The 23,566-nt window shown below is 41.7% G+C and overlaps 2 protein-coding genes across 2 annotated transcripts in view; one reads left to right on the forward strand and one right to left on the reverse strand.

Annotated features, from left to right (window-relative positions):
* LOC126482090 (lipopolysaccharide-induced tumor necrosis factor-alpha factor homolog) overlaps positions 1 to 23,566 on the reverse strand; it is a 122,731-nt gene that overhangs the window by 50,614 nt on the left and 48,551 nt on the right. The gene's annotated exons all lie outside the window — the stretch shown is intronic.
* LOC126482072 (lipopolysaccharide-induced tumor necrosis factor-alpha factor homolog) overlaps positions 13,482 to 23,566 on the forward strand; it is a 349,685-nt gene continuing 339,600 nt past the window's right edge. The window contains exon 1 of the mRNA XM_050106051.1: positions 13,482 to 13,594. The gene's annotated coding sequence lies outside the window, so the exon portion shown is untranslated. The remainder of the gene's footprint in view (positions 13,595 to 23,566) is intronic.

The following is a 23,566-nucleotide window of genomic DNA, read 5'->3' on the forward strand; positions in this document are numbered from 1 at the left end:
TTGATGAAATGTTTGAGCGGAGCGAAAATGAGACTACAAATTAGACAGTTGAGTTTGTCCGAATTTTCACAGTCAAATGAAGAGTGGGAAATGGACAAATATGGAATGAAACTGGCCAACATGAGGTTAATTTTGCAAAAAAACATAATGAACTCTTTGAAGTTAATCAGGGTAATAAAAAAATTAATTGATGATTTGAGAGAAAACGGAAAAGTTTCACGAGTAGCTGCTGCTAGCTATGTCAACGCAGTGTCAAAAATTTCACACCCTCAAGGCATAGCAATTTTGCGCATGAAAAGTTGCATTGGTGTGATATGTAACTACAAAAGAGACTTTCTTCGAATGAAGTACTAAATTTGGACCATTTCGAGAACAGAGGACACTAGGAAGGCAATGTAATGTCAAAGAGCTCACGCTTTCGGAACAAAATTTGAAAGTAAAGAAGATATAAAAATACATGGCTAAATTTTTTGTGAAATTAATTGTCTAAAAGAAAGAAAATAGATTAGAGGCACGTATGACGTGACTTTGAATAATGCTCGAAATCATGTACAGCAAATGAGGTGCCAACTGAGAATGTTCAATTTTAACTTGGAATCACGGAATTTTAAAGAGTGCTAGAGGGTACTTGTGTGGTGGATTATGTAGACCGTGCCGTCTGCTCTTCTGTGGCGTTGACATATTTCTATCATCTAAAATATTCCACCAATTTTTCCGTTTTAAAAAGTTTTCATTAGAGAAACCCTCAAATTTCAGAAAGAGAATGCGCATTTCTTGTTGGCAACTCACTCGCTGCTAATTATTTCGAGCACCTTTCAAAAATGCGTCAAATGTTTCTCTGGGTATTTTATTTCTTTCTTCTAGACAATCATTTCACAAAACATTCCACTTTTTTTCAGAATGATATTTATATCAATAGGGTTACCATACGTCTGCATTTATGCGGACATGTTCGTATTTTCGACGTTTAATGTAGAACCACATATTTTTATGATTGTGACAACTGTCCGCATTTTTTTCCTTTAGGAGTTCAGATCTTTTGATTTCTGTTTTCATCTCGTATCATCAACGTTTTATATACTTTTTACTTCAGTTATTGAATTACAGCATTTGTTATTTGCTTACAATCGATCTGCTATGCTAGTACAATCGAAAATAGTGATTTATATTACTTAGAATCAATGTTTCGATCTGGCTGTTTAGAGTACCTGAATATGTGGAGACAACCACCACGTGAATTTTCTTGTTTTGAGTAGTTTATTTTTGCAGATGTATCATGGACGTATGTGGAAGAATCTATAAAGTTTTTGTTGGATAAAAATATTGAAACTGATAAGTTTTTTGAAAACTTTTAAATTTAAAAAATCGGACATACATCATATAAAATGTGAACCAACCCAGAAAAAATAGTGCAGGTACATTGAGTCGTATAGTACTGAGGAACAGTTTAGTGAATCAATTAAAATCGTGCAGTAGTTGTTTGCAGTTTCAGCCCATAAACGCTTGTGTTGAGAGATTGTCCTCCTTAATACAGACACAGTGAAAAAAAGGAGAGAAATACACTGACAATCAAATATGTATAAGTGATTGCAGAGGTGAAGTTTAATTTTCGACGTTTGAAATGCAAAAGCTTTTTTAAATATTTGTGTCAACGTGAGGTACTTTTATAAAAGATTCGGTCCTATGAAAAGTATACACGGGATATGGGCTCTAAAGTAACGTTGGTATGTGTGATGTGTATAATAGATTATCTTTTTGTTTCTCATGTATTACATTTAAAATATGGAAAGTGCCCTTTTTTCGTCCCAAAATGTGGAAGTGCCCTCTTTTTTGCATTCCAAAATATAGTAAACATACATGTGAAGGATTGTTCCTGCAACAGCAGAGTAGTGGCGTTGGCACATCACCCAACATCTGTGGAAAGCAGTCGCGTGTTTCCGTCGCCGGTGGCCGAGTATGGAAACTTTCCACAAGACACGGCGGTGACTCATGCACACGAGACACACAGCTGAGGACTGTCTACGTCCTCACACTGGGACATTTTACGAACAGTTATGTGATGCTGTGTGCGTGTGTATGTTTACATCCGAATAGTTCGAGAATGTTATTGTATACGAAATGTTCTTTGCAGTCTGTACATACATGATAAATTTTATTTCAGCATCCATACGCTTCAGACGGATGCTAGAATGTGAGTGAAACAATGGCAGAAGTAGTAAAGCGCTGCAAAAACTAGAATAACTGTCAAATAAATATAAGACGTAGCAGAGGAATGAAATAATTTTGCTGTCTAGAAAGCAAGATTACAAAGGCCAAAGCAAGAAGAATATTACAGGTGAAGGAAATGTTCTTTGACTGAATACATCAACTGGTGTGAAAGACTGTGACAGAATTTGGAAAACAGTTCAAATGGTTCAAATGGCTCTGAGCACTATGCGACTTAACTTCTGAGGTCATCAGTCGCCTAGAACTTAGAACTAATTAAACCTAACTAACCTAAGGACAACACACACATCCATGCCCGAGGCAGGATTCGAACCTGCGACCATAGCGGTCGCCCGGCTCCAGACTGCAGCGCCTAGAACCGCACGGCCACTCAGGCCGGCTGGAAAACAGTTCCTGAAGTTTTACTGTGACTAGCACTGCATAGCAGAGAAATCTGATTACGTAAATTGATTTGGTACAAAATGATATCGCAAAAAAGGTGAGAGCAGAATACGCTCATCGGTTCGTGGGACACACGAACCGGCATATTAGACTGTTCTGTTTGTCAGTGGAAGGGGAAAATGCAAGGGGAGTTAAAAAGACTGATAAATGGCATATATCAGACGGTGACAAAAGACACGTATGATAGTATTTCAAGCAGTGGAATTTACTACATAAGTGTGACTTCTCACGAAAACCTTATGAGACAACAGAGGAACTCGGCCGGTGAGGAGAAACGCGGAAAACATGTAGCACTTTAAAACAATGCCTTGGCCTCCCTTTCACGATTGGGAAATTTAGCTGCGCTTTCCGGTTAGCTGTTGATAACATTGAAACGCATTTCATTAAGTTATTTTCCACAGGTTTTTGCTACCTTCTTCAGATCAATAACAGTTTTCTGTTTCAACACGTTCATTCGCCACACCAGCTGCGACACGCACTAATGGTGTCTAATCGCTCGTTTTTACTCGCTTTTTGGCCTTAAAGAATCTCTCTCATTTGAAACTCACTTCAGTTTTGCTTTGTTCTCGTAACACGTAGATAACCAAATGTGAGTTGGCACGCCAGGTGTATTTCCACGTATGAAATGTACCACTTACTGGCACCACACTTCATTGCGCAACATAACGTTTCTCCGCGTACTTACTGTTGCAACGGCGGCCGCTGTGTTGTCTCCACACCGATGCCCTTGGCAGTGAACGCTTAGGCCGAGCAGCTAAACAGCTAACCAAGTGTGACGCGGCAGCGACTGGCGTCCTACCTGTACTGAGTGAGAAGTGTTTTTGCGCCGCCCGGCGAAGGGGCTTTAACCCTCCCCCTCCCTTCCCCTCCGGCCCCGCCAAACGGCGAACCTACGACGACGCCGCCAAGGCAGCGACGCGTTGGCTTACATTCGGAGCGGAGATCTTTTCCACGAACAGAACAAAACAAGTTTCTCTTGGCAGCAGTTTTCGTTATCTTTCTTTTTTTCATCTGTATGCTGAACGCGTGATCGCGAACTTGTACCTGCTGGATCGACTGTCGATTGGAAGTTTTAGCCTGTACTCGCATTCGGCGGAAGTAAATAAACCCCCTTCTTTTATTGCTACATTCAACATATTACCACAATGGTCGACAGACAGGGATACCCGCTGCATACGGAAATGTAAGTCGAACCAACTATCCTATCGTGAACCGTTGAAGCAGAGTGCCGAGGAATTCCATAGGACGCTCTTTCAGTATGTGTCTACGAGCTGTCAGACGTTTTAGTAGCACACTCCGATAGCTTGCCGACGGCACAGTGAGGTGCAGGAAAGTAAATTCAAAGTGACTTCTAAGTCGAGACATACAGCATTAACAAAAAAATTGGTTAATGGCAGTTCATAGACATTAATAAATGGTTCCTAGCCCTTTATGTGTAACTAAACTTTGAAAAGACACACTATATGCGGTTCAAAACTTTTAAAAGATTTCCTCCTAGTGTGTGTCTAAAATATCCCAAGCAGATGGAAGAGTTTCACACATACTTTCTAGCGAGTTAAAACTTCACAATAAATTAAATTAGGAGATGCATACTGCAGCGAATTGTTGAAACGCCTAAACAGGTCTTCATTTTGAATGTGGTTGTTAGCAGATGCATGTCATATAAAAATACTTCGCTCCCTCTTTGTTCCATAATGTTGAAAGGGACAATTGTTTTGGTGAACTCAGCAAGCCAAGCTGAAGTTTTCAGAGTCCCCTAGCGTGTGGTACAAATTATTTGGGTGTGAACTCAAGAACGCTCTGCGTAAAATTGGCCAAGGAACTGTAATATTTATCCCTGCTGCTTCGTAATATATTTACTACTCAATGAAACTTGCCACAAGATTTCTCTCTTTGGAAACAAGGTCATTTCATGGAATCATTACGTGAAATAAGAACAAGCTCCATAATGATTTAAAGTCATTAACTCTGGCCTAGAAAGATTTCTATTAAGAATGGGAAACACTTTCAATAATTTCCCAACAGCCATAAATCGTTTAACCAGCGAAAAAAGTTGAGATGAATAAGAACCTAAGGATTTAGTGGTGGCCAGTTGCTTCCATTCCATCGACGAGTATCTTAGTAGAACTTGCTGGTGTATATTATTATCTATAATATCAAAGAACGTGTTACGTGAAATCGAAATTCTGCACGTCTTGAATGCAATCGTATGATCATTTTAATTAGGTGTTGTAAACCGATTTTCTTTTTGATGATTGTAGTTACAGTAGACCAATAATTATCATATACCCCCCCGTGTATTGTGCATTTACATGTCACGTGGGAAGATTGTTGTACTGTCTCTCGAAGAAAGTATACTTACGATATTTTTTTTTTACTTAATCTACATTCATCTCTTTTTTGTAAGCGTGTGTTACGTATTCTTAATTTGTTACGATTTCTACATCCTTGAGAATCTCCTATCTATCTATGGAACAAAAAGTATGTCTAATCTAACCTCCAATCTTATGCAATGGTTGACAGCTTGTCTTAGATATAGATAAACGCAATACAGTGCTGATTGATAGGAAAACTACAGTGCATGTTAACTATCAAGGCATCAAGTGAATGCTTTTCGACTTTTCAGCATTATCACTAGCTTCTTTCAAAGAAGTTCAAAGGAAACGCAGAGGCATATTGCTAGATTTGTAACCGGAGACACCCAGTACGAGAATGTTAAGAAGAAACTAACGTAAGTGATCTCTGGTGAAAGGCGACGTTATTTCAAAGGAGGGGCGTTGACTACATTTCGAGACAGAAGTAGCGTGCAATGAATGTTCCATTGTCTGCGTGGTGTAAGAAATATAAAAACAAGATCCGAAAGCAACATGCGCGGAGTGAAGTACGGTAATTTTTACTATGTTCCATTCGCGATAGGAACAAGAAACGTATTGGCAAATGACTGTACGAAATGCCCTCTACTAAGCATTAAATTGTGATTGATGCAATCTGATGATGGTTCAGATGGCTCTGAGCTCTATGGGACTTAACTTCTGAGGTCATCAGTCCCCTAGAACTAAGAACTACTTAAACCTAACTAGCCTAAGGACAGCACACACATCCATGCCTGAGGCAGGATTCGAACCCGCGACCGTAGTCGTCGCGCGGTTCCAGACTGTAGCGCCTATAACCGCTCGGCCACCCGGCCGGCGATTGATGCAATCTAAATGTGGATGTGCAAATCATGTGGCAAATCCATTGTAAAGATGAATGTTCTAGAAGAGCCTTACTGCAGTGAAGAGCAGTATCCTGTTATTTCTCTTTCCTCGAGTGATACAGTGAGACCTATTGCAATGAAGTTTTATGTGCCTTTACATAGTACTTTGGCGGAAAACATTACAGGGGCTATTGCCACAGTGATAAACAATCGCTGAATGACACTATGTGAAAACGAACACATCTGAATGCCGAGATATTCTTCAGAGGTGCACTGTGACTGGATGGGTGCAATGCAGATTAACTCCTAAAATTAGAGATCATGTTGAACTGAGGTGCCGTTGAGAAGGACAAGATGATGGTATTGTTGTAAAACACATAGTTTGAAATAAAACAAAATGAATCACACAAAAAAGCAACGAGCTATTGTTCTTCACCAAAATCAAAGAAGCTTCAAATACATCCAAAGAAGGCCACGTTAATTTTCCTTTGAGACGAATGTGACAATAATGGAGCACTGAAAATTTAGAGGGAATACTCAATAATGTATCTTATTCAGACATGTCATATCGAGGACACATGCGACTACTGTCAACGGCAGACGTTCTGCAATATGGTTATCTAAGTTCAGATATCGTTCGAGTGACGTTCGCCATATAGGTGTGTTTCTCGTCCATGAATCTCTGTGTAACTGTATCGCTAAGACGGTTGTTAGGATGAAGAGTGTTTTGTTCTACTAAAGATGTAGTACATGTCGCTAGTAAATCGTTATCCAAATATACCACGGAATTTTTTATACAAGAATTCACATTCTTAGAAACATTTTTTGTTTTAAAAGTTGTATCTTTTGGCCTGAAGGCCATACAGCGAGCCCCCAATGTTTTGTAACCTTACAGATTAAAGTTACATTCATACGAAACTTCTACTATTAGTTTTATAATTAATATATTATTTTGAAGGAGGAGCGTTGCTATATTACTTGGTAATGAGGGATGAGATCTGACTAACTGTGATGTTAAATCAGTTTACATTCCAAAAAAGGTAAAATGTGACTGATAGCTCCTACTGTTATCCATCACATCTGCTATCCATCACATTCACAAAAAGGGTTATGAACTCGGATTGAACGTTTATTCGAACTGATGAATAGGTTTGGGCTACCTTGGTACAGTAAATAAAATGGTAGAAATAAGTATTTCTCGAATTCATCTCAGTCATGCGACTATAACTTCCTTGTATTTCAAAAGAATCATGCAAAACATAGAATTTTCGTGTAGTGTCATCTAGAGACCTTATGCTATAGTCAGAGGGAAACAGAGGAAGTTAGGGGTTTAACGGTCCGTAGTCATCGGGGTCATTGGAAAAAAGGGACAAATCGACCTCGAGCGATCACCCATCCGCTTCGATGCGCCGCAACACTTCATTATCTTTGGAGTTCCGTGTTTCGTTTGTCTTTCATTCGAACTGTTCTGTTCGTTAGTCACTGCTACTAATTATTTTCATAAACGCTGCTACTGTAGTTTTTGTTAATACCAAGTTTCAAGGACAACGTCTGAAAACGGTAGTTTCCGCAACTAATATATCACACTTACTTCCATTTAATTCGTTAAGCAACTGTCATCTCTTTCCTAATCTTGGTATTACGTCTCTGCTCAACACTCAGTGTTAATCTTCTAACTCCCCGCGTTGATGGCGAATAAACAAAACCTAGAATGCTGCTGAAGGACATATGACGTCTAGAGATGTGAGGCACTGTACAACCATGTATTAGCATTCGCTCTTTGTGGGTAACTAAGCTGTTAGAGAAATGAACAATACTAAAAGTCGCACAGTTTAAAAGCTGCTTGCTACTAAATCGCAGCTGGACTACGAAAGAGGAGTGTTCAGTAAGTAATGCAACACATTTGTTCTGAAAGCAGGTTAGTTTCTTTTCGGATTCCAGTACGTCATATTATCCCCCACTGTTCTGGCTACAAACCGCTATTTTTCAACCTAACCTCCGTTTAATGCGACAGCATTAGGTCACCTTACTGAGAGAGCCCGTATGCCGATGTGTTACCACCAACGTCTTGCTGCGTCAACATCATCCCCAGCATCCGCGTTCTGCTTCCCGCGGAATGCATATTTCACTGGGCTAACCAATGGAAGTCGGAAGATGCGAGATCCGGGTTGTAGGGTGGTTGAGGAAGAATATTTCAATGAAGTTTCATGAGCTCCTCTCGGGTACGCAGACTTGTGTAAGGTCTTGCGTAGTCATGGAGAAGAAGTTTTCGTTTATGTAGCAACGAACATGCATAAGTGGTTTCTTCAGTTTCTTGGGGCTAGCATAATACACTTCAGAGTTGATCGCTGCACCGTGAGGGAGGACGTCAAGCAGAATAACCCCTTCAGAATCCCAGAAAACCGTCGCCATGACTCTACCGGCTGAAGGTGCGGCTTTGCACCTTTTCTTCGGAGGAGAGATGGTGTGGCGCAAGTCCACGGATTGGCGTTTTGTTTCCGATTCGAAGTGATGAATCCATGTTTCGTCGCCTATGACGACATTGGACAAGACGTCTCACGATCAGATTCTTAACGTGCAAGCTCTTTATGGTCTTACGTTAGCGAGGAACTCATCGGGCTCATACCTTTGAGAACCCCGACTGGTCGACGAATGTGTCAGCACTACCAACAGCGAAGTCCATTTGCACAGCGAGGTTTTTGCAGTCCGTCGGTCACATCGAGTGAGAGTGTCCGCACGTTCCAACACTGCAGGAGCCACAACTGTATGCGGCCGGCCTGCACGCGCGGGGTCGAACAGGTTTGGGCGACCTTGTTGGAATGATACTACTCACTGTACTTTTTAACACTGCCAGGTCTCTGTATACATTCTGCAAGCGACTATGAATACCTGCGATGCTGTGATTTTCCGTCAAAAGAAACTCAACGACAGCTCTCCGCTTGGACCGCACTTCCTTTAAACATGTCGTTTTGAAGGCTACGTGTAGCGCCATCACCTACTGGAACTTCTTGAAACCATAGGGGCTAAGCGGGAAAATTCCGCGATGTCACACGTCAAATTTCGCATTTTTTCAATCGTAATTGGACGAGAAAAAGTGTTGCATTTCTTTTTGAATACCACTTGTACGTGAGAAGAAAAATGGCACTCGACGAGCGGGGAATAACGAAAGTAATATAGCAACAGAAAGGACATTTTATGAATAAAAATATTGCCATTAAAAAGTAAATATACTTGAGTATGCAATAAAAACTATAAGATTTCTGGAGGACCTACGTTTCTGTCCACCCATCTTGATTTCTACTGTAGTTTTCAAGGCAGGCACCAAATGGCCGCTGTTCTTACACTTAACTTGTCAAGTGGAAATGTTACCGTATTCAGAACACCAGTGCGCAAAAAATGATGTGTTAGGCGATGTACTTTATTTACTGCGCCAGAATTGAAAGGGTTAATGACCTACAATGTATGCCCAGCGGTGTTAGTCCGGCCAGTTTCAGGTCCTCAGCTGGAAATAAAAACGCCGAGTGGCTAGGGCCTCCCGTCGGGTAGACCGTTCGCCTGGTGCAAGTCTTTCGAGTTGACGCCACTTCGGCGACTTGCGTGTCGATGGGAATGAAATAATGATACAGACAACACAGCCGAGTCCCTGAGCGGAGAAAATCTCCGATACAGTCAGGAATCGAACCCGGGTCGTTACGTATGACATTCCGTCGCTCTGACCACTCACTCACCAGGATCAGGTCCTCACATATTGCCTTTTAATTTAACGCGTTGTGTAGTGTAATTTTTCAGTGTTTTCGTCTGCGCTTGAGTTGTCGTGGCGGCCATCCTGTATTTTCAAAGTGTGTGTGGCTCTTTCGCTGCCCAGCAGATTGGGCGCAGCACAAATAGTTTGCTCACATCTCACTGCGGTGCGGTGCTGTGCTGTGCGGCCCCACCCGGGGAAGGGACGGGGGGCGGGCGACTGTTGAGTCTATGGCGGGGGCGGGGGGGGGGGGGGGGGGGAGGGGCGGGCAGCGAGTGGTGAGGAACGCTGCACAGCAGCTGGTCGTCTCTTCCCTGCCTTTGCCACAGAGTTAACATGCTATCTCGTGTTTCACCTCTCAGCAAATGCTGTACGTACACTAGCAGTCATGCAGGTCGGCATCTGAAAATTCTGTTACACGTTTGTGATTTGCTGCCACCAACATAATTTACATCTGATTACTTTCTTGCTTTCACTTCTTTTATGGCGCGGTTCTGGCAAGTTACACGTACGTTTAGAATCTTCATTGTGCTTTCCAAACTTTCCTGAAATTTCAGTTTTGCATGCAAATTTCTACGGTGCACAGAAGCTAGATGCGTCACTTCACACACACACACACACACACACACACACACACACACATACACACACACACACTTATTACGCTGGATCAATGCAGTACATTGTGCCGATCGGAAAACCTATGTTTATTTTTGTTCTAATGTATGTCTTCTTTTGAATTTGCGGTTGCCTGCTGATTATGAAAAGTAACATATGCAGGGAGATTCAATTACCCCACCCTATGGGTCTTATGACACCCGAAATGCCTTTCAAAAACAACACGCGAGATTTTCATAATCCCTAATTATTGCAACGTGCAAATTGTTAGTTCTACAGAGAAAACGAACGAAATATTATTGCAGGAAATTTAATGTAGTTAAATTTTGTACTGTGGTACGTTTCTGCTGGACGCTACAATTTTCGAGTTACCGAAGAAAAGTTTTGTACGTTTTTCTTCAACGACTCGGAAACTACGACCTCTAACGGAAACGTATCCCAGTACAAAATTTAACTACATTAAATTCCCTAGAAAACGTTCCTGTTCATTTTTCTCTAGAACTAACAGTCTGCACATAGCGAGCATTAGCATATTTGAAGGCATTGCAGGTTGCAGAAAACTCTGTATGTGTGCAGTTTTCTTTCAAGTGAGGAAAATCACTGCAGAAACATACACTGGTGTCTAAAACTTGAGGAAAGAAACTTTCACATGATGTACGGCTGCCTTTTAACACAGCTCGATGGAACTTGGATCCCATACAGGGAGAACTGCTACAGTATAGTACAGAAAGTAACTGAAAGAAATACTCATTGAGACGAACATAAATGACAATTTTATACAAAGAATATAATTAAACTGAAGTCACCGCAATTTATGATTGTTCCATGGACATTAAACAAGTGGGACATAGTTGTTAACAGGGTGTATGATCTCCACAGACGGCAGTCCATGCTCTGCAACGTTCTCCCATACTGGCCACATGGTTAACGAGTTCTTGGGGTAGAGGATTCCATTCCTCCACTAGCGCTTGACAACTGCTAGATGGTATTTGGTGCTCGTGGACGTCTTACAATACGTCTCTCCACCGCTTCCCATACGTGCTCAAACTGATTTCAATTGTGTGAACGGTCATGCTAGTACATTCGCCGAATATCCTTTCGTTTCGAGGGCTCCTTCTCTTGCGCCGTTGACGCGATCGCTCATTCTTGTCCTTAAAAATGAAGTCAGTTCCGAACGCACCTCGAAAAGATGCACATGCTGCAGGAGTAGAGTCTCGCAAGAACGTTGACTGGTGAGGGTACCATGTTCAAATAATTGATGCCAGCACGCCCATGCAACATTATGTCTCCCCACATCTTAACATCTGCACCACCAAAACAATGATGATTGACGATATTCCTGGGGGCATTTCGTGAACCAACTTCTTGACCTAAGACAATAAGAGGAGGAGAAGTGCCGCAAGCGTAGGGGAGCGGCAGATCCCGAACAATTTTCGCTGTCGGTTTCTGCAGTTACCGCGTTCTTCATCTCTTCTTGTACAATAAATATTTTTTTCAGTATCTGTACACGTTTGTATTATATAACCAAACGGAACTTACTATGTGGACGACCCTCGTATTTATTAATACACGTTTTTCACCCTGAACTCCAAAACAGTTACCAAAAAGTACTTAAGCAACACCAAATTTTACTAATTTGTCGGTGAAGGACATCAACTCTCCGTTTGTTAAGCGATATTCCATCCCCCCCCCCCCCCCTTGACCGGCTTCTAGAATCGCCCCACCATTCTGAACTTTTATCAGTTCGCCACTCAGTAATCGTGGTTCATTTGGTGCGTGCTGAACCGCAAATTCATGTGTGCAGTTCCATAGCTGCAGCCGTGCCTGGCGAGCAAAGATAAGTTTTGTTGTAATTAATAAAGTATTACCTGTTCAGAGTGCTATAACTGTATTACTACTAGCCACCTCACTGTCCAAGATCGGACACAACACTTCCTATCATAACGCAATGCAAACATCACACTACACTACACATAATGGATATACGAGGGCTGGAACTTTAATAGTGGCAACTATTTATTTACAACTCGTAAAAAATAGACACGTGTTTCAAAGTTTTACTGCCCTTCAAAGTAGTCACCGGCATTGTGTGTAACCCGTTGCCAGCGATGTGGAAGTCGTAGGATACTCTTAGCAGTGCCAGTTGTGTTGACAGTTCGAGCGTTCTATTGCCAGACGAATTTGTAGCAGTTCTGATGCGAATGCCGTGAAGTGTTTCCTTCAGTTTACAAATCGAGTTGAACTTAAGTCAGGGGAGTGCAGTAGGTGGTACAGCACTTAGCAGCCCATCAGTCAAACAAATCAGTATCAGCTTGCACTGTACGTGCTTGAGCATTGTCCTGCATAATGATTGTCAGGTCCTGCAGAAAGTGTCATCACTTCTGTCTGGTCGTAGCTTGTGTTCCAAACATGACGCTGACAGTTGTTCTTGGCTCAGCAGTGAAACTCAAATTTTGACAACTGCTGTTGCAGCAAACGTAACCGATCTAACAACTGCGCCAGACACTTATTGTCTTTTATAGGCGTTGCCGGCCGCAGCGCTGTATTCTGCCTGTTTGCATATCTCTGTATTTGAACACCCATGCTTATACCAGTTTATTTGGCGCTTCAGTGTATATCGTTTGTACATCGCTGTTATAGACGTTAACGTCTGAGTTTACAAACAAGAGATGCTGTTCCCTTCAAGTAGCTACTCAGTTGTACTTGTGAGTGAGAGTGTATGTAGTTCAGTGACCTCACAACGGAAACTCCTTGGCAGCACCGGGAAGCGGTGCAGTATAGTCCGCGTGTACACATATTTTCTGTAAAAAGTGGCCAGTGATGTTGCACTTTATGTAATTATATTGTCAATACATTCCACATGTACAACGCATCTGATGTTAAATAATAATGTGCCTCAATGGAAGTACACTGAATATTCAACAAAGATGTCTGTGCACGAGTATGCTTCAAAGTGTAAGGCAATGTACGAGAGTTAACGTATGCCAGGAACAGATATAAATCAAGGTAGTCATAAATGGAGCTCGAACTGCTTGGTACAACTGTCAGCATTCGCATAAACACGCTGTCGTGTGCTTACTCGCCCGCTTTCCCTGCAGCCACCCATTCATTGCTGTAGATCTGAGAAGGCAGCGTCCCAAGAGCGATGTACAGTATTTTTGGCATGCTCTTTTCGCCTCAAGGTCTTAGTCGACTAAGAGGAGGAGAAGTACCGCAAGCGTAGGGGAGCGGCAGATACCGAACAGTTCTCTCTTCGCTGTCGGTTTCTGCAGTTACCACGCTCTTCATCCGCCCCTACGAAGTCACGAGATACTATTAACCATGCATCCACTAAACCGTTGGTAACACCTGTTCCGGGCCGCATACTCTTGGTAAGTTGATAAAACTGAACATTCGATGGTTGGAGTGGTGAATTCTTAAAACGGCGAAGCAACTGAGTGCAGTTTCCTAGGAAATCTACACCGTGCTTCAAAAACATTCCTCCGATTCCACAAGACAGCTCGCTCGCACATTCATTACTCACTGTGCGTTGAGTCCCAATGGCGCTAACACAACAACAAAGGGAGTTTTCTGTTCTTCATTTCAACAGATGCACATATATTACACTATCATGGTTGGATATGCTGCTGAGGCATGTAGAAAACATAAATATCTGGGAATTATAATCTCAGATCGGGGTTCCAGAAAAGAAGAAATAAGGCAGATGACAACACAAGCCAAACAGTCCACCGATAAGCTGGACTCCGGCCATTCATCAGATAAAATTAAGAACAAAAGAGATTAAGCGAATCAATAATACGAATCATTTGTGTTTATGTGGATCAGAATCCTCAGAAATGATAAAACAAGATGGAAGAAAAATTGAAGCCGTGAAAATGGATTTTTTGAGACGAAGTTGCAGAGTTTCAACGCGAGAGAAGATCAAAAACTAAGGAATCAGGAAGCGAATAAAAATTTCCCATGTACATAATTGAAAAGGTTGAAAAACGGCGTTTAAAATGGTACGGACATGTCGTAAGAACAGGTTATGAACGGTGATCGGGAAAAGCACTTTGTTGACAAATTCCTTACAAGAGAAAAAGATGAAGACATCGTGCAGAATGGAATAAGGTGCAGGGTATGTTGCGAAGAAATTTGAAAGGAGATATGTACAAGGCTCGAGAGACTTGGATACGAGGTTGCGAGAAACGGCCTCAGGATCTGTACATATTTTGTTTTATACAATTAATCCCGAGCATAGACGATATTTAAGTACCCACCTATATTTATGGCTCTCTGAACTGAATAATGCTTTACAGATGTCCAGAATACCTCGATTTGAAATACGTGCCGCACAAATGTTAGATTTCATTCGGGGAGTTCTGGACCGCGCCGGTCAAAAACACTCCATGTCAGTCGGTGAGTCACCCGTGATAGGTAGCGTTCTCGCTTCCCGCGCCCGGGTTCCCGGGTTCGATTCGCGGCGGGGTCAGGGATTTTCTCTGTCTCTTGATGACTGGGTGTTGTGTGATGTCCTTAGGTTAGTTAGGTTTAAGTAGTTCTAAGTTCTAGGGGACTGATGACCATAGATGTTAAGTCCCATAGTGCTCAGAGCCATTTTTTTTTTTCACCCGTGATATTTTGCGAATCATATAAAGCCGATGTTAGTGTGGTCAACATGAATTTGCATCAAAACCTTTACAATGCGTATGTTAAGTGGCATGCCGACAAATCGAAACACACGTGCGAACAAGATGTTAATGATTTGTTGAAGGAAGTCCGTCAGTCCGAATATTACTCAGGGTTGGCATGTTTAAAATAAAGTATTTTTAATCAGGTGTTAAGACACTTTAATACACCTTATAAATAAAACGGCTTCAAAACAAAATAAAAATAATTTTTGCGTATTTTTATCCGACTTTGACGTAACCTTCAAGTCAGTTGAGAGAGTCTCACGTCTCACGTCTCACCAAGGGAGGAGGGGAGGGGGATCAAATTTTATACAAAACCCTTCACCATATTGACGGGCGTCCCAATACAGCGTACCCAGTGCAAGTAGGCTGTTTAGGTTTTTATGTTGGTAACATCACGTAGCGCTCTGTATGAAAATCACTGGCTGTGCTGTGTGCAGTCCGTGGCTGGTTGGCATCGTTGGAATATTCGCTATTGTAGTGTAGGGCAGTTGGATGTCAACAGCGCGTAGCGTTGCGCAGTTGGAGGTGAGCCGCCAGCAGTGGTGGATGTGGGAAGCGAGATGACAGTTTTGAGAGCGGACGATCTGGACGTGTGTGTGTCACGAAAACGAAATTTGTAAGACTGGATGTCATGCACTGATATATACATATGACTTTTGAACACTATTAAGGTTATCTTGTTTGTTCTCTATCGAAATCATTTGCCAACTGTGCCTATCAGTAGTTAGTGCCTTCCGTTGTTACAATCCTTTATATAGCTGGCAGTATTGGCGCTCGCTGTATTGCAGTAGTTCGAGTAACGAAGATTTTTGTGAGGTAAGTGATTCATGAAAGGTATAGGTTATTGTTAGTCACGGCCATTCTTTTGTAGGGATTATTGAAAGTCAGATTGCGTTGCGCTAAAAATATTGTGTGTCACTTTAGTGATGATCAGAATAAGTGAAGAGAGAAATGTCTGAGTACGTTCAGTTTTGCTCAGCTGTTTGAAAATCAAATAACGTAAGGGGTTTACCAGCGCAGTAATTCATAAATTTTTCTAAGGGGAGGTTTCACCAGCTGCCGCTCTTTTTGATCCTGCAGTATCACATGTTGCCCCGATAACAGAACCCAAACTCTCGGAAGGCGAACACATCAGTTTATCACCGAATCGCTTTCATTTTAAGAAAGATTGCCCTTTAACGTCCTGTCGATGACCTGGCCATAAGAGACGCAGCACAATTTCGGATTATAGAGGGATGGGGAAGGAAATCAATCGGGCCCTATGAAAGGTGCCATCACAGCATTTGCCTTGATGTAGGAAATTCACGGAAAACTAAAATCCACCGAGCGAGGTGGCGCAGTGGTTAGACACTGGACTCGCATTCGGGAGGACGACTGTTCAATCCCGCGTCCGGCCATCCTGATTTAGGTTTTCCGTGATTTCCCTAAATCGCTCCAGGTAAATGCCGGGATGGTTCCTTTCAAAGGGCACGGCCGACTTCCTTCCCCATCGTTCCCTAATCTGATGAGACCAATGACCTCGCTGTCTGGTCTCCTTCCCCACAACAACCAACCAACCAACTAAAATCCGTATGGCTGCGCTCCTGAACGTATTATCTCGCTTCGTCCCTTCCTTTGAAATAATTCCCCCTTATCTAGTTTTTCGTGCCGGCTGCCGACTGCAGCATTCTGCGAACACTTGTCACTCACGAAGCGACACATTGGATTAGTTTTGTGTGGATTACCTTCAGAGTTTGCGTTAACAGATAACGTTTATCAGAGCTACCACATGACGCGTCGACATCTAATTTTGTAGATGGTAAACAGTCGTATCTACGTTTAGGCTATGAAATACACGTCACCTGACGCTTTTTTTTTTTTTTTTTTTTTTTTAAGATTATTTTTCTCTTGGAACTGGCGCCTACTAGCCAGTCTTGATGAAATCCGTCATTTATTGTTCCTGGGAAGACTGGTTATTTACTGTGCGTAAGCGTCTTCAAGATAGTTTCTCACATTTTCATTCGGAGGTAATTGTTTCCGTGGCCACTTAAACCCTGCGCAACTAATTAACGAAATCCGTAGTTTTCCACACAAGTATTGTCAGACGCAGACAGTGCTTTTAGTTTTCTTGCTTTTCTCAAAGCAAATCGTAGAAAGTTTTTCTGTGTCCCAGCTTTAATGTAATTTACGTCATTTGTTCAGCTACGGCGATTCAGCGTGGCATGCTTAACTTCCGTCTCCCATATTTTATTTGCTGTTTTCCCTGACGTGCCATCATGCTGTGAACATTTATTCGTACATATCTGTAGTCACATGAGATGTTCCAAGCATTCCATCCACATTTTTTGTGGAACTGCTCTAGTGGTGATGTGTCCTTCGGAGGGGAACGTTAAACTCTGCGGCTCTCTTGCCGTTTTTTTCACAGTAGTCAATGTTGCATAATCTCCTTCCTCTCATAATCAACCACAAAAGGAACAGGATACGGTACTGCAGAGGCCCTCATCGTAAGCATGTACATGAAACAGTTTCCTGGTCACTAGTAGCTAATATATTTCCAAACGTCTTTTGCTGTATCTGATAGTTTTATTTGTTCAGATTTATCATTCTGCTGGTAATGTCGGCTTTATCTGAGCAGTAAAGAGAGAAAATAAGGAAGAAACAGTGGTATGGAATTGTTGGCTGGGAGACCGTAAGGAGTAGGTTCAGTGGCCTAACCAGAGCTTCACGTTACTAACTTTCCCCCCTTTGATGGCCAAATATTGGAAGCGAAAATGTATTCCTCTACCAGGATTCGAACCTGCTAACTCCAAGGCGAACCCCCATCGCTCAGGCATGGATTACCGACCTAATTGACACGCCTTCGACTAGAAGTTATACGAGAGGTGCGCTTCGAGGGAATGAAGTGCAAGAGGTCTAGTAACGCTTTTCAGAACTGTTTATCCTGCGGTGGCCGTGCGGTTCTAGGCGCTTCAGTCCGGAACCGCGTGACTGCTACGGTCGCAAGTTCGAATCCTGCCTCGGGCATGGATGTGTGTGATGCCCTTCGGTTAGTTAGGTTTAAGTAGCTCTAAGTTTTAGGGGACTGATGACCTCAGATGTTGAGTCCCATAGTGCTCAGAGCCATTTGAATCTTTTTGTTTATCCTGTGCTGATCAAGATATTCTGTTAATAGGATATTTCAATTACAACTGCCGGTCGGTTCTGCCTCTGCATGAAAAACTTAATGGCCACAGTTGTTTATACATGAAGCGTAAGGTGCATAAAATGATAGCGTACTATACTTTTCACATTAACAATTTCCTAATTCACCTTAAGGTATGAACAAAAAATACAACTTTTTTTTGTGCCGTTGATAGCACAATCTGACACTGTCAACTTATTTGCGTTTGATAATGGACGTGGAAATAACGAGGGCGTCGACAGCCCAGAAATGTCAAAAATATTTTGACCGCCAGAGTGCTGGAACGCTTTAGTAAATTATTTGTGCTGCGATACGTATCCAAAGAGAATATTTCGCTCTCTACCGGTAGAGGTGAGTCTGCTACAATGAAACTTTCCGACAGTACGCGGTGGATTCGAACCTGCCCTTCGCATTCAGTGCGCTTTCCCACTGAGGTATCCATGGACGCCTCAGACCTTCAGTAGCCAGCAGCCCTCTTCAACTTGCCAGGCTAGGAAGCAAACTGAGGTAGGAACTCTGGTTAAATGGACATGGCAGCGATGTGAGCAGTTGCAGCATACGGTGTGTTGTTCAGTTGAAGTAACTGCAGGTACAGCCAGGTGAAGTTCTCGAAAAGGCCCCTGGTGCATGCCAACGTGACTCCGTAAGAGCTTTGTTTGCGACAGACGTTATGCAGGTCCAGGCTACCAGGAACACCATTTTCATGTTTCTAGGACCATGACTACTGGCAGGAGACAGTGATCGACCGTGACAGAAAAGTTTCTAACAAGTCGTACAGCATAATGATGCATGCTATTAGCGGCCACGTGTGCAGGGTGGCGTGAAGGGGACGAGATAGTAGAAGAATGAGAAAGAGTTTCCCACTTTGCGAGTAAAACTCAACGCCCTGGTGTATTGACGTAAGCGTGCAGGTTTCAAGAACTCCTATTGAATGGCGTCGCCCATTGTCCTGTCGCTCCACAAACGTTTGCATTGGCGACACTCAGTGTTGTGTTGTCTCTCATGGGTCATATTCCGCTCTTTTACTGCTTGGCACTATCACGGTAGCAGGAAACAAAGTGGCATCTCCATCATCTGATGACTCTAGGAGGAGGCTGGTGTCCGCTTACGGGCCGGAGGGGGAGGGGGGGGGGGAGGGGGGAAGGGGGAGGAAGCAACTCAGAAAACCAAAGGCAAAAGCTGGACGGATGTTTCTGATGAAACATGGTTCAAATGGCTCTAAGCACTATGGGACTTGACATCTGAGGTCATCAGTCCCATAGGCTTAGAACTACTTAAACCTAACTAACGTAAGGACATCACACACATCCATGCCCGAGGCAGGATTCGAACCTGCGACCGTAGCAGCAGCGCGGTTCCAGACTGAAGCGCCTAGAACCGCTCGTCCACAGCGGCCGGGTGATGAAACATGGGACGACGGACGAGCCTGTTATAAACTATCACAATTTCCACCTGGAAGATTAGGGACACAATAATAAACTACCAGCTGTAAGCAAATGAAATGAAGCATAGGAATATTGGCATATTGGTGGTATCATAAAGGAAGAAGAAAGCAGAAGGTTCACAAGAGGTAGGAGACTACCTTGTTTTACTATTCTTTTTCGTATTAGCATTAGCAAATAATTCTTGTCCATTTTGAACATATTGCAAAACTGCGAACTGAGGGTGATTTATAATGAACTAACTGCAAACAGTTGATTTTATAGGCGTTTATTTTACCATTATGACTTTTTAAGATATTTGGTAGTCCATCTTAAGATGTTTACATTTATTTATGAGTCGTGCACATTGTTTACTAACGGAGCTTAAGACTTTTCCAGCAAAACTTTTTAAGACAGCTGTTGTAAAAAGTCGTTAGTAAAGAATGCTCGTGATGTGTAAATAAATGTAAACATATGAAGGTGGAATGAATATAAAAATTAATACGGTCTCAAAAAAAAAAAAAAACGCGAATTTTGAGGCATAATTTGTTGGTGTGGATTGTCGGGAAATGTTTGTCGCTCATTACCGATGCGTTAACCCATAAACACCAATGTCGCGGTCGCAACAGTTTTGAATTTATGCACTAGGTGCGTTACTGTCGCATCTCGTGAATAATAAGGGGGCATTAGGGGGACATTGTATGTCCTATGCCGCCTATGTTATCGATTTTTGTGACCCATTATCTTGGAAACTTTATAAGACACAAATTTACAATTTTCCATAATTATTGAATGCACCTTTTGAACTAGAATTATTTCTAAAATTGTATTGCGGGTCATGTTATCTTTTTTTTCGATACTCAATTTTTTGACATAAATGAACATAAAATTATTCTAGTTCCGTATGTGTTGAGTCTCCTACTTGGCATGCTGTGAAAATTTCATGTCTTTACCATCAATACTTTTTAGAAAACAGGTCATACATTGCAAAAAAAAAAAAAAAAAAATAGATCAGAGATATTGAGGTTAAAAACGTTTTTTATTCCAAATTCTTATACAGACATTTCTGTGTTTGCCGCCTCCTTTTATTTCTTGCTTCTTTTGTCATTTGCTGAGCAGCTAACTATGCTTCATATACACACAACTCATCCAGTTCCCGCAATCCTTTAGCTGTGTTCTGTCCAAATTTTACACCTAACTTCTCCAGAACTTTAAGTCTTTCATAGTTTTCACCATTAAAAGTTATTACAACATCATACACTGCTAACTTAAGAGTCATAAGCCCAACAAATACATTTTTAGGCACACATCACCGCACAACATTATTGAAAGACTCATTCACATTCTGGGTCTTTCCATGTAAACTCTTCTTTAGTAACTCAGGATTTGCGAAATCTCTGTAAATAGGTTTGATTGCCTCCATTACTGCCAAAGGATGACAATGTTTGTGTGTAAATTCATGCAGGGTGCCAGAACATTCAGCTTGCCCATATTTTCACTAAGTGTTTAGTGGAGGTGGACACAAAGCATGACATGGCTTTTCATCGGTTGATATTTGATAAAAGAAAGTGCTCCACACAGATTTTTTCATCTTCTCTGAACTGTCACAGTTATCTCTAATAGCTTTCCCATAATATTGCTGTAATTCATCAGTTACTTTGTCCATAAGTCACCCAGCACATTTTATTGTCTTGTCATCAGACAGTTTTGTGTTACCCAGCTTGGTTTTTATGTTTATTCGAAATGCCAACTTCTGAGACGTAGCAGTAGGCACAAAAAGCAATTCACAGCCTTCTAGACTCTGTAGTTCCCAAGATATGACTGCTCAACTGTGGCACTATATGTGTAGCCGCGAAATTTGACAGTCACACGTCAAAATTCAAAATATTATTTGAAGGTCTCACAATTGTCTGATTTTAATGTATTATATACCAAAATGTTCAGGAAAGTTCGAAGTACATTATGGAGTAGAAAACAGAAAATGTCAAATTTAACGAATTTCACGTACAATGTCCCCTTAAAGCCATTTTGTAAATTGAGCGCTAGTTTCCAGTTTCAGCTTTCTTATGCCTGCACTCATTATTGCTGTATCGTTCATACAGATAATAAAATTGGTATCGCAGCTGGTTAAGCCTACACAATCTCCCCACCCAGATTCTATGCCACAGTTATCCTGCGACATGGTTTGTACAACAGTTACCTCTTCATCTAGCTGTTTACAATGGGTAGAATTCATTACCTGTGCTTTGTAAAAATACTGATTATAAGTTTTGTTTGTTTCTCAATTAATAAATGAAGCTATCGCAGTTACTAGATTCCAAGTTATGTGGTGCAGAAGGTCCTTTATAACCTGATACTGACTTCAGTACTGCACGAACTGCCGAGAAACGAAGCGTGATGTCACGCTTGGTGTGAACCGACCGCCGTTTGACACAGTCGTGCCGTGCGTGACGATGTGACATTACAGTGTGAACGGCCTTCAGGCAGCAATCACTTAGAAGGCTACCGCTTTTATAGGACAGTACTTCACTCGAATTGAATTGGTATATGAAAATAAAAGTATGAAAAGCTGCGACATGATCGCGAATTTAACAGTGACCCGAATGTACATTAAATTTCCTTTATTACACGTCTATGGTCACAAATTTTTTTGTCATCAGGACTACCGGTTGCGGTCTATAATGACCATCATCAGATCTGAAGCAAAATGTGAGAAAACACAAGTACACTAGCAGATTTTCTACAGCTTAAAACAATAAAATAGACCGTAATGAAAGGTATTACTGACGTACATACGCATTTGTGCTCTTTAAATACGAAGAGACACCCGTTTTATAAAAACATGTCCTAATACACTGGCGCCATAAATGGCATCGTCAAATGTTAAACACAAAATAAGCGCCACTATCTTCAAATATACGTATATAACAGCATATGCAAGAGTCATCTTGTCAGCAGCACTACTGTTCAAAACAAACTGCCGTACATTAGCCACAGAATGTGTGTGTTGTAAGATCACCAGATGTAAACTGACACACACACACACACAATTTTTCAATGATTAATTGTACAGTAAAATATAGGGGGATACAATCATTAAAGACTTTAATAGACTTAATTGGTGTAAGAAGCTTTACAGTAATAAAAAGCGATGAAATAAAACTTACTAGATTAGGAAAATGGAAGATTTTTTTGCAGAAAACTATATTATAGAAATTGACAAAGATCCAACTGAAGTTTCAAACTGGTTTTCGAAGGAAAATTGACAGCACCCAGTTTCGTCTTAACGAATATGAAAATAAATCGCTTTAAATGATGAATGTCGAACTTCCCCAGCTTAGATCTCAAGATTTCCAAAGATGGAAATCCGGTTCGTTCGATTGTGAAAATTATGTCGTCACCATGCTGTAAACTAAATAAGTTTCTTAACAATAAACTTAAATCAATTTACGCGTTCGATAATTATTTTGGGGTAAAAAATATTTCTGAGCTAGAAAACACAATCTAGGACATACATATGCCAAATAATGCGACATTAGCATCCTTGATGTAAAAAATCTCTACAGCAATGTTCCAGTAAAATAAACTATTGACATTACTGGACGTAATCTCAGCCGGCCGAAGTGGTTCAAAAAATGGTTCAAATGGCTCTGAGCACTATGGGACTTAACATCTGTGGTCATCAGTCCCCTAGAACTTCGAACTACTTAAACCTAACTAACCTAAGGACATCACACACATCCATGCCCGAGGCAGGATTCGAACCCGCGACCGTAGCAGTCGCGCGGTTCCGGACTGTGCGCCTAGAACCGCTAGACCACCGCGGGGCCGAAGTGGCCGTGCGGTTAAAGGCGCTTCAGTCTGGAACCGCAAGACCGCTACGGTCGCAGGTTCGAATCCTGCCTCGGGCATGGACGTTTGTGATGTCCTTAGGTTAGTTAGGTTTAACTAGTTCTAAGTTCTAGGGGACTAATGACCTCAGAGCCATTTGAACCATTTGGACGTAATCTCCTATCGCATAACAAGATTAGAAATGCAGAGTGTACAGAACTTATTGAATTTCTAGAATTTTGTTTAGCTTACAATTTT

The sequence above is a fragment of the Schistocerca serialis genome, chromosome 1 (genome assembly GCF_023864345.2).
Source record: "Schistocerca serialis cubense isolate TAMUIC-IGC-003099 chromosome 1, iqSchSeri2.2, whole genome shotgun sequence".
NCBI lineage: Eukaryota > Metazoa > Arthropoda > Insecta > Orthoptera > Acrididae > Schistocerca > Schistocerca serialis.